This window comes from Petaurus breviceps, unplaced genomic scaffold, assembly GCF_028583685.1.
Source record: "Petaurus breviceps papuanus isolate PSGF00001 unplaced genomic scaffold, PetGlider_PUasm1.0 90977, whole genome shotgun sequence".
Taxonomy (NCBI): domain Eukaryota; kingdom Metazoa; phylum Chordata; class Mammalia; order Diprotodontia; family Petauridae; genus Petaurus; species Petaurus breviceps.
The window spans coordinates 18,804,636-18,819,241 of NW_027187391.1; the positions used below are offsets into that span (position 1 = coordinate 18,804,636).

At 35.2% G+C, this 14,606-nt stretch overlaps 1 long non-coding RNA gene across 1 annotated transcript in view; it reads right to left on the reverse strand.

Annotated features, from left to right (window-relative positions):
- LOC138153092 (uncharacterized) overlaps positions 1-13,977 on the reverse strand; it is a 378,103-nt gene extending 364,126 nt beyond the window's left edge. Inside the window, exons 1-2 of the long non-coding RNA XR_011166290.1 lie at positions 13,843-13,977; positions 4,180-4,281 (exon numbers count right to left, since the gene is read on the reverse strand). This is a non-coding gene — a long non-coding RNA (uncharacterized lncRNA). The remainder of the gene's footprint in view (positions 1-4,179; positions 4,282-13,842) is intronic.
- Positions 13,978-14,606: the final 629 nt, after the last annotated feature.

Consider the following 14,606-nt stretch of genomic DNA (forward strand, 5'->3'; position numbering starts at 1 on the left):
AACTTTTTAGAACAGAGATCAACATAAATATCAATAGAATAAAATCTAAATATGAAAAGATATGGCAAACAATTGAGACAAATCTAAGCAATTCTATTAAAACAAGTTAGTGCTGGAAATAAAAAATGGATAAAAGAACAGACAGTAACAGAGATTATTATGACTCCCAAGCAGTATTCAGAATGTTATAGCGTAAGATAACAAACACTGGCAACAGGAATCTTAGATTTAAGTCTCAAGTCATCAGACACTGACTATATAACCCTAGAGAAGTCATATAATCCCTCAGGGACCCTTATAAATTGCAAAGTAGGTACCCATCCATGTTTGGAAACATAATTTCCTCATCAAGAATTCCTTATAACAATGAAATCAAAGCTCTAATCTTTATAAAAGGCAAATTTAAGTGATGTATATCAACAGCACCAATGGCCATGAAGGTACCAAAAAAGTCTAGAAACCAGTTCAGAACAGAAGCATTTGATCTCGTCAAAAGAAGATCTATGATAGCCAAGATCTATGCTGAATTAGAATATAAACTCATTTCTATCACTTTACAGAAGAGGAATTGTGGAAGTTTATGTACAATACTATTTGACAAAAAAGCAATAAGCAAGAGAGATAAAAATCACATGCAAAAAGTTTACTAAAATACACAAACAAGTAAAATGATCCTGGGTCTATTTAAAGATGAAATCATAAAGATAACACTCATGAAAAATAGAAGAGACATTTCAAGATTTTTATAACAAATTCTTTTCTGTGTTAGTGATAACCACATTTGAACTCTTAATATCAAATCCTAGATATTTTTTAATAAGGAAGAAGAAATACCACTAAAGAAAACAAAGACAGAAGAGCAGCTGGACACAAGACACCAAAAAGAGGTTCATGTTGGAACTGATACACTGGGTACCTTACACATGATGGAAATGGAACTGAGTGACTGATTTTCAGTCCCTCAAAATTTGAGTGAACAAAAGAATATTAATAGCCATTGCCTTATATGCCAACTTTCCCATAGCTACAAAAATTCTGTCAGAATACTCTATACCCACATCCATCATATCCTCCATTCACAATACTCTATAGCAGACCATACCATTATAGAAACTACAAGGTCACATTGTGTTTCCTTTTTACTGCCTGCAAAATAACATTCAATTTGGTAAAAAAAAAAAAAAAAAGTGTGTGTGTGGGGGGGGGAGTGAGGACCTTAAAGTCTCTCCTCCAACAAAGTCAAAAGTTAATTTTGTTTAATGATCATTAAAATCATTAGGGATAAAATAAGTGATCACTTTATCTAGCTTAAAGTATGAATGGAGGTAGGTGTGATAGTAATGGCAATTAAAGATTCCCCTGTATTGGCTTGGTTTTCAAATTGATTGTATTAAAACCCAGAGTTTGTTAATCCCACCTGTGGGATGGGCTTGTTGATGTCAAAAGAAAGTCCTGAAGTGGGAGGAGCTGGTGATGTAGATTTGGAGAGACAAGAGAGAGGCGGAAGTTCTTTTTGGAAGCAGCACCTCGTGGAGAGAGAGAGACTAGGAGATTGCTGGTGGCCGCTTTGAATTGCCCTGGACTTTTGAGACCTGCCCCCTGAGCTGCCAAGGACTGAGGAGACATGGCTGTTTTGCTGGTACTTTGTCTGTCTGTTTTGATGTTATTTTGCCAGATTTGTCCACTGGTGAAAGACTGTCCTGTTGAAGAAGTCCTGGAACCTGGCATTTGGTTAAGAAGGCCTGAGACTGTCCTGCAGACAGAGAGTGAATACTGTCCACTGGTGAGGGACAGTGCTGTTGTTGCAGGGGTCTGGGAGCCTTTCTGTTGGTTCAGAAGCCCTGAAGAAGGATTTTCTTGCTGTATGTTTACAGAAATCCTGGGAGAGGGCTTTGCTAATGTGTTCAGGGGTTCTAGGACTGTTCTACAGACAGAGGATAAATTCATGAAGGGACTGGCAATGTATCTTATGGCCTTGCTAAGCCTTGTCTCCCCAGGAACTAAGATTGCTGAGAACTTGCCTCGTGTCAAGATGAAGAAAAGACCTCCATTTGGGTATTAAGTGCTGTGCTTAAACTTGATGTAACTCTGGGGTAGATTCAATTGTGATCCAGGGGTGGGGAACTTTTGACCTTTTTGTGTTCTATGGTTCAGCAAATGAATGTATTTTACTTATGTTTGGAAACTAATCTCCATTTGAGAAGAGGGGCTTTGTGGTGGACTTAATTAAGGTATAGCCTAGGGGTGGAGAAGTATTTAGAACAGAGACTTTGTAATTGATTGAATGATTGGAAGGTCCTGGGGTGGGGTAGTACTTGGAGATTATTTAATCATACTTAGTAAATACTGTATTTTGAATGATGTCATGTTTTGATCTTCTCTGTTCTGGGTTTGTTACTGAATAAAATAGAGAGCACCTATGCTGGTATTTTGAACCTGGGAAGTTGCCTTTGCTTGGTATTACCTTACAGTAGGATGGTGAATACTTCTAGATATGGGCATACTACATAGAGTACCTGGCCTGGAATCAAGAAGGCCTGAGTTTAAATCTAGCCTCAGACCTACTAGATAGGTGTGTCCCTGGGTAAGTCACTTAACTCTGTTTGCCTCAGTTTTCTCATCCATAAAATTAGCTGGAGAAGGAAATGACAAACCACTACAGAATCTTTGCCAAGAAAACACCAAAAAGGGGTGACTAGGTGGCGCAGTGAGTAGAGCACCGGCCCTGAAGTCAGGAGGACCCGAGTTCAAATCTGGCCTCAGACACTTAACACTGACTAACCGTGTGACTTTGGGAAAGTCACTTAGCCCCAACTGCCCTTCAAAAAAAAAAAGGGAAAACAAAAACAAAAAACAAGATTAAAAAAAAAAGAAATCCCCAAAAGGGAGTCATGAAGAGTCAGACGTGACTGAAACAACTCAGTAACAACAACAACATCTAGATGCTACTTGCAAGTGTCATTATACTGTTTTTATCAAGCCCCAGAGAATGGTAGGATCTTACTGGTGGTCCATATCACAAGAGTTGATGCTGATAAGTCTACTGAAAAAAACAAGTGATTTAAAAATGCCTATTAGGAGCAGCTAGGTGGCACAGTGAATAGAGCACCAGCCCTGGAGTCAGGAGGAACTGAGTTCAAATCCAGCCTCAGACACTTAACACTTACTAGTTGTGTAACATTGGGCAAATCACTTAAGCCCAATTGCCCTGCCTTACCCCCTCCAAAACAAAACACAAAAAACAAAAAAAAAACCACCTATTATCTAGACTGTGATATGCAGTTAAATGGCCAACATATGGAGCTGCTCCTTCAGCCCATATAACTTGAGCCTATGCTGGAAATGTACAATTATCTGAGCTCAGAATTGGATAGGAGGAAGAGGTTAGATATCCTTTGGGAAAATATACAATGTTTTTAATGACCCAAGAGATACTCCTTGACAAAATCCTGTATTTTAAATAATAACTTTCTGGTGAAGCAAAATAGTTCTAAGTTGTGGAATGTAACAGTCTATAAAGAATTGAAGTAAAAAATTGCCCAAAGAACAACAGAGAGGTGTGCTGACTGGGTAGCCTATAATCCATTACCAACAAAGAATCATGCAAGAGAAATAGCACAAAAAATGTCATCATAGACATTTACAACTAGAAAAGGAGTGGGCCTGTCATAGTATCCATTTAACATCAAGTAAACTAAAGGAAGTTCACCAGAATGTTGGGTCAACCCCAGTGAAGAATTTATTGGAGGATAAATATAAAAGTCATGCAGAATGAGAGGGTATGGATGAGTTGCTATCTGCATTGTTGGAGAGAATGCCTACATTAATGAACTCAGAGATCTCAAAATATCAAAGTGCCTATTTAGGGTAGATATTTTTGTACTATCTCACCTGTCATTACAAAATATATTTCACCAATTAAGACTATTTCTGTACTGTGTTTACCTAGTACAGAATAAAAATAATAATGGCAAACCTTTAATATAGAACTTTAAGATTTGTAAAAGAGTCTAAATATGTTATTTCATTTAATCCTTACAATAACCTTGTGAAGTGGGTAGTTAAATGTATTATTGTCCCCATTTACAAAATGAAGAAGAGAGATTTAGAAATTAAATTATTTGTCTAAGGTCACACAATAACCTCATGGAAGATATGGCATTTAAACCCAGCTCTTACTTGACTCAAAGTACAGCATTCTCTCCTCTTCTCCACAGCCTCTCAACCAAAATAGGTAATCAATCCAGTAAGATAGCAAAAGACAAATTCCACAAGCCAATCCTAGAAAAAAAAAATCACTTAAATCAGTTGTTTGGGGAATATATTAATTCTTCAAATATCCTCGGAAAACTTTTCTTTGCCCTTTTACAGTAAAGGGCTATAATATACAAGCATTCTATTGAGTGTAGAAAATATTGTGGATTTTGCTTATGCTGCAATTCAGTGAAATTACATTATAACATGTATTCATAAGGTACCTGAAACAGACAAGGAATTTTCCATTCCTTTAGGGAGTCCAATAAATAATATCAGATAGGAAATGTTTTTGGAAAAGGTTAATAAAGGCACAAACTGAGAGAAAATGTATTCAAATACAAAATGACCTTTGGTATTTAAACTTCTGTATCTGATTATTACTTCTCAATGTTCTTCAAATGTCTTCTTGCTACCATCAATTGACTTTATTTCAAAAAGAGAAGTTTCTTGTTCACACATAATTTGGAAAGTTCTCAGACATTTATGTAAATAAACCAAAAAAATATCACTCCCAAGGAGAAAGAAAATTAAAGGAGAATTTTTTTCTTTGTGTTATTCATTTAGTCCAGTGTTTTCCTTTTAGTACTTTTAGTGTGCACTGTCAGACACAAAAATGCATAACTACAAAGAATGCTAAATATTTTTGTAAAAGCTGTCAGTCATTAATCGTTGAGTATTGTAAATCTACAATCTATATTTTCTAGGAACAAAGAAATAGTATGATGCTTTTTTTTAACTTGTGAATGTTTGAAAAATAAATTGAAAATGAAGGACAAAAACTACTATAAATATGTTGCCATTTAATGTCAAAAGAAATGACAAACCACATACTTCTTCCCTTTTCTTGCCCAGTAATAAACGAACGTCCCCACTTAGCTGGCACTGAAACTATCTCATGCCTTCAGCCATCTAGAATATTGACTAAACTTGAGGAAGACTAAAATTTTCCATGTTCAAGCATCAATATTCAAAAAGAGCCAATGTTTCAAAGATAATGAGATGTGATTGACCAGGTCACAATACAGAAATGAAACTATGCAGTCAGGCAATAGCACCAAAAAAGTGGGGGATACAGATGTGTCAGGAAGAGAGAAGAAAATTGGAAAAAAAGAAAACAGACAGAAGAAATGTGACAGACTGTCAATGAAGCCTCAAAGATTAGAAGCAGAAGAAGGACAACGCAGACGAAAAGACAACAAAAAGACAGGAGGTGGAGCCCAAAGGCAGCCATGATGGACAAGACAATAATGTGAGAGCATTCAATGCAGGAATAAACTAAGGCCTCTACTCTTCAATGAGCTGTGTGGGCATAATTGAGGAAAGAGACAAGAAAATAGCAACTAAATGGTATAATAAAAGGTTGCATTTTGTAGAACAGGACAAACTAAGTCCTATTCACTGCGATGACCTCAGAGAAAACCTCTGCATTTTAAGCAATTTCACCTTGAATGAATCCCATCCGGTACTAGAACACAATATATGTGAGTAGTGAGAAGCTTAGCCACAACACAGCATACTACAGTACTGTAGCCTATATAAACAAATGGAACACTAAGCGTATTGTGGGGGAAAAGGTCATAAAGTAAAAACTCCAAACTTCCTCTGAAAATCTAAAGGGCAAAAGGAAAGAAAAGAATCAACTTTTCTTTTTTAAGACTATGTTCTATCTCACCTTAACTAGAAGGGGATACTCAAGGATCATCAGAGTCCTCATGATCACCTCTCCTCATTAGGATGGAATCTGTTTTTCACCTGGGTCACGTTGCCAAGCACTTTTAGGTAGAAAGTTTATGATATGATGGCAAGTTTAACACAGACATTTGACCCCAAGTTCAAGAGATTCATGAGCCTTAGCCTCCCTGGTGTAGGCCAACATGCCCATCTTATCATTTTAAAAGAGAAAATATTGATGTATAGTTTTGTTTTCTACATTATGAATCTAATAAATCAAGTCAATAAGTATTCACTAAGTGCACCGTGCTAAGTGCTTGCAATACAAAGAAGGTCCAAAACCATCCATGTACTCAAAAAACTCATGTTCTTATCAATAGGGCAACATGAAAACAACTATATACATGCAAGATGTATACAAGACAAATTGGAGGCATTCTCAGAGCACTGAGGAGGGGCAGAAGTGAGAGACTAAGTGGAAGAGCATTCAAAACATAGGAGTCAGGCAATAAAATGATATGGAATTGGGAGATAGTGTGTGACTTGTGAGGAGCAACGTGGAATCCATTATCACCAGATCAAAGAAATACAAAAAAGTAAAATGTGAACAGGACTGAAAGGAAGGAAGGGGAGAGATTATATAGTGGGAAATAAAATACTCTGCTTTTAACTAAATTACAGCATCCAGATTATGATATATGTGAGGGGTTTTCAGATAAAAGATGACAAGAGAACCCTGTCCCAATACCACTTGATAAAGCAGAAGATTTTAAGGGCAAATGCATTTGACTATTTTCTCTACCTTGAAACACTAGAGGTGCCCATTGATAACCAATCAGAGAGTAAAAACAACCCTTCAGTAGGCCTCTTTTAAATATTTAATAGGTTCTTTTAAATGCTGAAACATTTAAACAACAAAGAAGAAAAATAAGAAAGTAAAACAACCAGCCAACTATGAACGCATAGTGCCTGACACATAGTAGGTGTTTAGTAAATGTGTTTTTTTAATTGATTTGTTGAACCTAAAAAACAATCACGTGGGTTTTTTCAAAGAATTCATTTCTTAGCACCATCTATCCCCTGAACAACTTTATAATACCAATAAAGGTAGAGTAATTAAGTGATAACATGACAATTTTTATCCTAGGAAATCAGCATGATATCATGCTAAAAGAACTGGATTTAGTGTCAAAGAATTTCAATTCAGGATACTGTCTTTGCTATTCATGTAAATTCACCCCTTTGGGTGTCTGCTTCCCTCACCTGAAAAAAGAGGGATTTAACAGCAATGGTCCCTTCTAGAATTAAAATTCCATGATTCTAATTCTGTTAAAGAATGAGAATGAGTTATCATTTCTGCATGCACTAATACTACAGGTTTCCACAAAAAAATCTTTGATGATTAAAAAACATTTTTGGGGACGGCTAGGTGGTACAGTGAATAGAGCACCAGCCCTGGAGTTAGGAGGACCTGAATTCAAATCCGGCCTCAGACACAACACAAAAAACTAGCCATGTGACCTTGGACAAGTCACTTAACTCCAATTGTCCTACCTTCTCCCTCCCCAAAAAAAACATTTTTGCCTGTAACTTTCAATGCTGCAACACATTTAACTAGTTACTTACAAAAGTGAAAGCCATTGCATGAGTAGACATGAGAATTTTATCCCTTTTATATTTTTGGACCTGTAGTACAAACATTTTAGACATACCTATGAACAGAATGTTATTCTATTTCTAAACACATGCGGTGTTCACTCTGAAGAAGTAATATTAGTGTACAGTGATATTTTTATTATCATACTGCCTGCTTTTATTTTTCAGTGATTTTTTAGTCATTTCCAACTCTTCATGACCTCATCTGGGGATTTCTTGGCAAAAATCCTGGAATACTTTGCCATTTCCTTCTCCAGCTCATTTTACAAATGAGTAACCAAAGAAAACAAGGTAAAGGGACTTACCTAGGGTCACAGAGCTAGTAAGTGTCTAGGGCCAGATTTGAACTCAAGAAGATGAATCTTCCTGACTCTAGACCCTGTACACTATCCACTACAACAACAAGATGTCTGCAAAGGATATTTCAAACTAGAAGGGACCTTTTCATTGTTGCTTAGTCATGTCTAACTCTTTATAATCCCATGGACTGTAGCACATCAATACTGTCCATGGGGGTGCTCTTGGCAAAGATACTAGAATGGTTTGCCATTTTCTTCTCCAGTGGATTAAGGAAAATGGTGGTTAAGTGACTTGCCCAGGGTCGCAGAGCTAGTAAGTATCTGAGGTCAAATTTGAACTCAGGTCTTCCTGACTCCAGGTCTAGTGTTCTATCCGCTGAGCCTCCTAGCTGTCTCCTGCCTGCTGATGTTATCCTACTGGCTAAAATTGGGTGTTATGTATACTTCAGAAAATATTTTATGAGTAAATTGCTCTGTATAACACTATATAAGACATTAACTCTTATTACAACATTAAAGATACATTCTAAAATCTTATTTGGACCCAGTATTCTGTTAAAATCAAACATTAAAAAAGTTTGGTGCTAAATTTCATAAAGTGTCTGCTTCTGATGATGAAGTATTTATAGGCTCTGGAATAAGAATCCTTTTAAATACACTAGAATAAATTATTTAAATCATGAGGAATATTTCTCTTTCACATTCTAGCCATGGTTCAAGTAAGATAGAAATATGAGATACTCACAAGGAAGTTAACATAGTACAATGTATTGATCTATGCATGCTGTAGCTATAATAAATGGTGTTTTGAGTGCTGCTAACAAGTGAAATGTCCATTAATGAAAAAAGTTCTAGAAAGTAAGAAAACTATTTGAGAGAAGAGTGCTTCAACCTTTGAATTTTTTTTTAAAGACAGTCATGTTTTGGTGCCTTGCAGATGATATAGTTCATAACATTCATTCCATCTTTGAAGAGACTACATTTAGGAGAAATGAACAAAAAAATACTGACACTGGGGGGAAAGGACTTTTTAAAGTGAGTACCAGGAAATCTTCAGGAATCAGTATACATTTGGTCTGACATTTCACTCTATATTTTCATATGCATTAATAGCTACATATGCTACACAAGAAAATTAATGTTTATACTAAGTCCTGAATCATCAAGAAAAGGATTAAAGGATTTTAGATATCTCTTGTTCAACAGAGAGGCAGAGACAGAGAGAGATATGGAGACAGAGAGCTAGATACAGTATTTATTATGTTTTTACTTGTGACAGGCATACAAATGCAAGTATTCAAGATGATCCCTAACCTCAATGAGCTTATACAATAATGGAGGAAATTAGAAGGGATGGAAGTATGCAATATGTTTTACAAACATTTCTACCAAATGATTAAAGGACTATCTACATTAATCTGGAAGCCTCACCTGCCCAGAACACTTCATTTCCCTGACTCACATTTTTAGGTTTATAGTAATATACCATGAATTGTTGTGGGGCTTTTTTTTGGGGGGGGGGGAGAGAAGGGGTTTAAATTGAACACTCCTAAATTCTATTTACTTACTAAAAGGATCATATTAGTGACACATTAGTACATCTGGCTGATACTCTTGATTTTCTCTAAACATAGTTTTCTCCAAATTTTATAGGTTGGTAAATACATTCCAGACTAAGTTATTATTAATATGTATGTAAATTGTAAAATGTTTATTTAGAAATATTTCTAAAACACATTATATACTTCTATCCCTTCTTATTATCACCATTATAATTTATAAGGGGAGAAGACTTATTACTAGTTTTTACTGATTACTTGTATTTGTATGCCTGACACATAGTAAGTACATAATAACATATAATCACATTAATTGTTTACATGTCAGTCCTAACTTACACCAAACTGATTAATATTCATTGTTAACCTTTCTGATCCCAAAGCATATCTTACACCTCAAAACATACAAAAAAGGACAAAATCAAGACTGAAAGACAGTCTATTTTTGGACCAGAAATAATATCATATCCAATATGGTTAATCACAAGAAAAAAAAAGAAATAGCATAGATGGATTGCTTAGGTATAATTTTTGTATCACACAAGTAGAAAAATGATAATGGATGAGCAAGAGAGGTTGAAACTACTTAACTCCTTTTTTACATCTGATATCTTGATGAAGGATAATAATCCTCAGATTAAAAAAAAAAAACAAGAAATACATAAGTGATACCCAAAGATGTGAGATTTCAAATGAGTACCTAGCTGCCCTCATTGAAATTAATCAATTCATCTGGTTCAGATAAATTACTTATTAAAGTACTGAAAGATTTGGAACATTATATATCGAAGAGAAAAAGAACTGGGATTCATGCTGAAAATATCACACCCAGCAAAGCTAAGCATAATTTTGAATGAAAAAAAAATGAATACTTAATGAATTGTCAGACATTCAGGACTTTGTTTTTAAAAAGTCTGAATTTAATAGAAGATTTGACATACAATAGTCAAGACAAACATAAGGTACATACCAAAGATCAATTACAAGGGACTTATTAAGGACGAACTGTTTACTGTTTATGTATGAAAAATGTAAAATATATGTCTAAGATTGTTATTAGTAATTTGGTAAGAAATGTTGAGGTAGACCTGAACATGATATCACTTCAAAAAGTAAAACCATTCAGGAACATCTAAAAAGAGTAATTATCTTATACAAATGAGGTGAGAGGAAGAACCAATACAGAGGAATTAGAAGGGGGAAGAGGGCAGCTAGTTCTGGAAACTTACTTTCATCAGGAATGGGTTCAAGAGGGAACAATACATACATACATATATATGTGTGTATGTGTACATATATATATATATATATATATATTTACATCTTGAAGAGTATAAAAGTCTTCTAAATTTAGAAAAAATACAATGCTAAGAATATGGGGGGAAAGGATAAGGGAGGGAAACTTTAGAGGGGAGAGTGATGGAATAGGTTAAAGGGAGCTATAGAAGGGTGTTTAGATTAATGGAAATGGGAGGATAAGGGAGAGGTCCTTGGAAGACTAAGGGAGAAATCTTTAGACGAGAGGGTGAGGGAATAGGTAAAAGAGGCATCTAAAAGGGTGTTTAGATTTATAGGAATGGGAGGATAAGGCAGGGATGGTTGGAGTTGAGTAGGTTAAGCAATAGGATCACAAGGTAGCAGGTAGAAGTAAAGTAGAGGAGTCAGGAAGGATGGGAAATAAGAGATATGAATGAACATAAAAACAAAGATTGGGAGTAGAAACTCTTAAAGAATGTATGTTTGAATACGTGGGATGTGTGTGTATATATCAATATCTATATATAAATATATCCATACTTAATTATAGCTTGGAGGAGGAGGGGAGAGAAAGGGGAAAAAAGAACAAAGTAAAAACTATAGCAGAGAACAAAAGAAAACCTACAAGGAAGCAAAGATGGACAGCTTTCAACACAATGCATAGAATTTAATATATAGACTTTCTTGAAATGGAAGTTTATTGCTATATTTTTATATATATTCTCTTACATTCTACTGTGTATGTGACATGTTTTTTTCCTTTCTTATTTTATATTTGTTTTAATATTTAAGTGTATAATATGTCCTTTTCTTTTCTTATTACATATTTAAGTTTGTGCTCAAATCTAAACTAAAAAAGATTTTCAAAAAATAAAGTACTGAAAGAACTTATATATAATGTTGCTGAATCTCTAATCTTCAAAGAATCATGGAGAAAGAAAAAAGTGAGACTCATGATTGGTGGATTCTTCAGTTTGTCACCTAGTGAATATGACTTTGGTTCCTGTGAAATTTCTGGAGCAAAGTATTAAATGGAGGTGGGAGAGAGGGGTTTGTGATCACTTAGAAAAGGAAGAGGTGATAACTACAAGCAATTGTGAGTCTATCAATAACAAGTCATGCCAAACTAACCTTACTTCTATTTTGAGAGGGAGGACAGGATTATTAGACTAAGAAATCTAAGGAACCTTGATTAAAAGAAGACATTTAACAAACTATCTCATTATAGATGTGCAGATATAATGGAAAGATTTGGAGTAGATATGGCAATCAGATGAGTTTATAATGGATCAAATAACCAAATTCATGATGGAGGTAGGTCTCTAAAATACTGCATACCACAAATTTTAGCACTCTTTTCTTCAACATTTTTATCAATAACTTAGATAAAAATATAAATAGTACATTTTGGTTTTGTTGGGGTTTGTGGGGGTGTTTGTTTTTTGCTTTTTGGAGGGCAATTAGGGTTAAGTGACTTGCCCAAAGTCACATGGCTAGTTTTGTGTATGTGTTATGTCTGAGACTGGATTTGAACTCAGGTCCTCCTAACTCCAGGGCAGTGCTCTATTCACTGCGCCACCTAGATGCCCCATAAATAGTATATTTATGAAATTTTCAGGTGACAGGAATCTGGAAGGAATGGGTAAGAAACACCAGAGTAGAGTATCAGGATATAAAAAGTCATTGGCAGGTTAAAATAAAAGAATAAATCAAGCAAGATATAACTGAAAACGTTCAACATACATACATTATACAGGTATAAATGATTTTTTACTAGAGCTGACTTTAAAAAGTCTGCTCCTTAAGTATAGGAAGGCTGTAAAGTAGTACGTATGGAAAAGAACTGAGGTTAGTTGTTTTTTTTAATTGACTACAAGTTTAATGTGAGTGAACAGGATGATAGGACAGTTAAAAATTTGCATTAAAAATGTGAATTTAGATTACATTAATAGAAATATAAAATCCAAAATTTTAAGTTCCCTCTATAATTTGCCCTTTTCAAACCAAATATGAAATACTACATTCAGTTCTACACATCATATTTTAGGAAGGACATTTGCAAATTGGAAAGCATCCAGAGGAGAGAGATCAAACAGATAAATGTCTATGCCTTTCATAGATAGGTTAAACTAGTTAATTAGTTAAACTAGAAATGCTTAGCTTAGGGAATAGAAGGCAGAGTAGAGAATATGCTCATTGTCTTTAAATGTCTGAAGGATTGTCATGTGGGAAAGAGATTAACCATGTTCTTGGCCCCAAAGAGCAAAACTGAGATCATTGCCTTGATATTCCATCTCTTGTCTCATGTCTTTTCATTGACTGTCCCCGATGGATGGAATATACTCCCTCCTTACCTTCCACTTCTTGGAATCCCTAGCTCCCATCAAGGCCTAGCTCAAGCAGCACCTCCTACACAAGATCTATCCTGATTTTCCAGTTGCTAGCACCCTTCTCCTTCCCAATTACTTCATATTTATATTGCATATGCTTTTATTTACTTTTCTGTGTACAAAACTCCTCCCAATAGAATATAAACTCCTTGCGGCCAGAAATTGTTCGAATTTCATTGTATCCCCAGAACCTAGGACTGTACCTAAAACACAGTAGGAGCTTAATGCATGTTTATAGAATGAATAAATGAAAGCTTCACATATAAATATTTCAACTAAACAAAAAGAAAAATCCCCTACCAATTTGAATTGCCCAAATATGGAGGTCAACGCAGAATAATCATTTGGAGAAGGGTTGTGTTCCTCAAGTGAGGGTTGAAATAGATTTCTGATGCCCTTCCCAAAACTGAGATTTTATGTTTCTATGATTCTGGGTTGTAGCCACAAGGCCCTGAAATATTCACAAGCCACAGCCACTTTGCACTGATCTATGGCCTAAAGTTAGTTCAGTCTTAGCTTCAGGATGATCAGGTTCCTGTAGTCAAACTGAAAAAGCAAACTGAGGTCCTTATCTCAGTAACGCAGACAGAAATCCCAAACACTACTCTTTTTCTCTTTTCTCCTGGATTATCTAAACAATTGCTTTCAAGTTCTACTTTCTAGCCTTGACTATAGAGACCTGGCAGAGCAGTAACTGGAAGCTTGCCCAACATTGACCTACAGGACAGTCTGTTTCAATTCATTAGTACTCACCCCCACACTCCAAATAAACAATAAAACAACTAGAAACTTGCTGAGGAGAGTTCTGCCAAAATTACAAGCCTCCTGCTTCCAGACTTAAAAAACAGAAACTCAAAACTGACTTAGAGGAAAACAAAAGCACAAATAAAAATCAAGCCCAGTGCAGTCCTACAAAGCCGGTTATACAGGTATATCTGCCATGTTATTAACATCCTGTATAAGTGTTCACAGAGCCAAATATGAGGGCTTACTACCCTCAGGCATTTTGCTCAAGAAAACACACACACACACACACACACACACACACACACACACACACACACTTCTCTCATTTCCAAGGGAGATTTCTTGAAGATAACCATGATGACAACTAGACAATTGTGCTGTTTTTCAAAGATTTTATTCAAAGATGTGTTTGTACCTTCAATAAGACATAAGATATAATGTACCCATTTTAGAATGCATTACTTTCCTATTAGTATCCAGGAAAAAAAAAAGTTTCCCTATTAGATTTTTAAAAATCAAAATAAGGCAACATAGCACATTATAATGTACGAACATAGGTGAAGAAATTAAACACAATTTTCTAAACTTGCTTTTCAGCCTTCATTACCATCTCTCTAATATCTGACTGTATGTGCACATGGTGTTCATCATCATTATAAGAGTGGTTCTCCATAATCATATATTAATAGAATACAAAAATGTCACCATCATTATTTTTACTGTTATACTTATGAGTTTACTCAATGGCCAATATAAAGGTAGAAAGACCA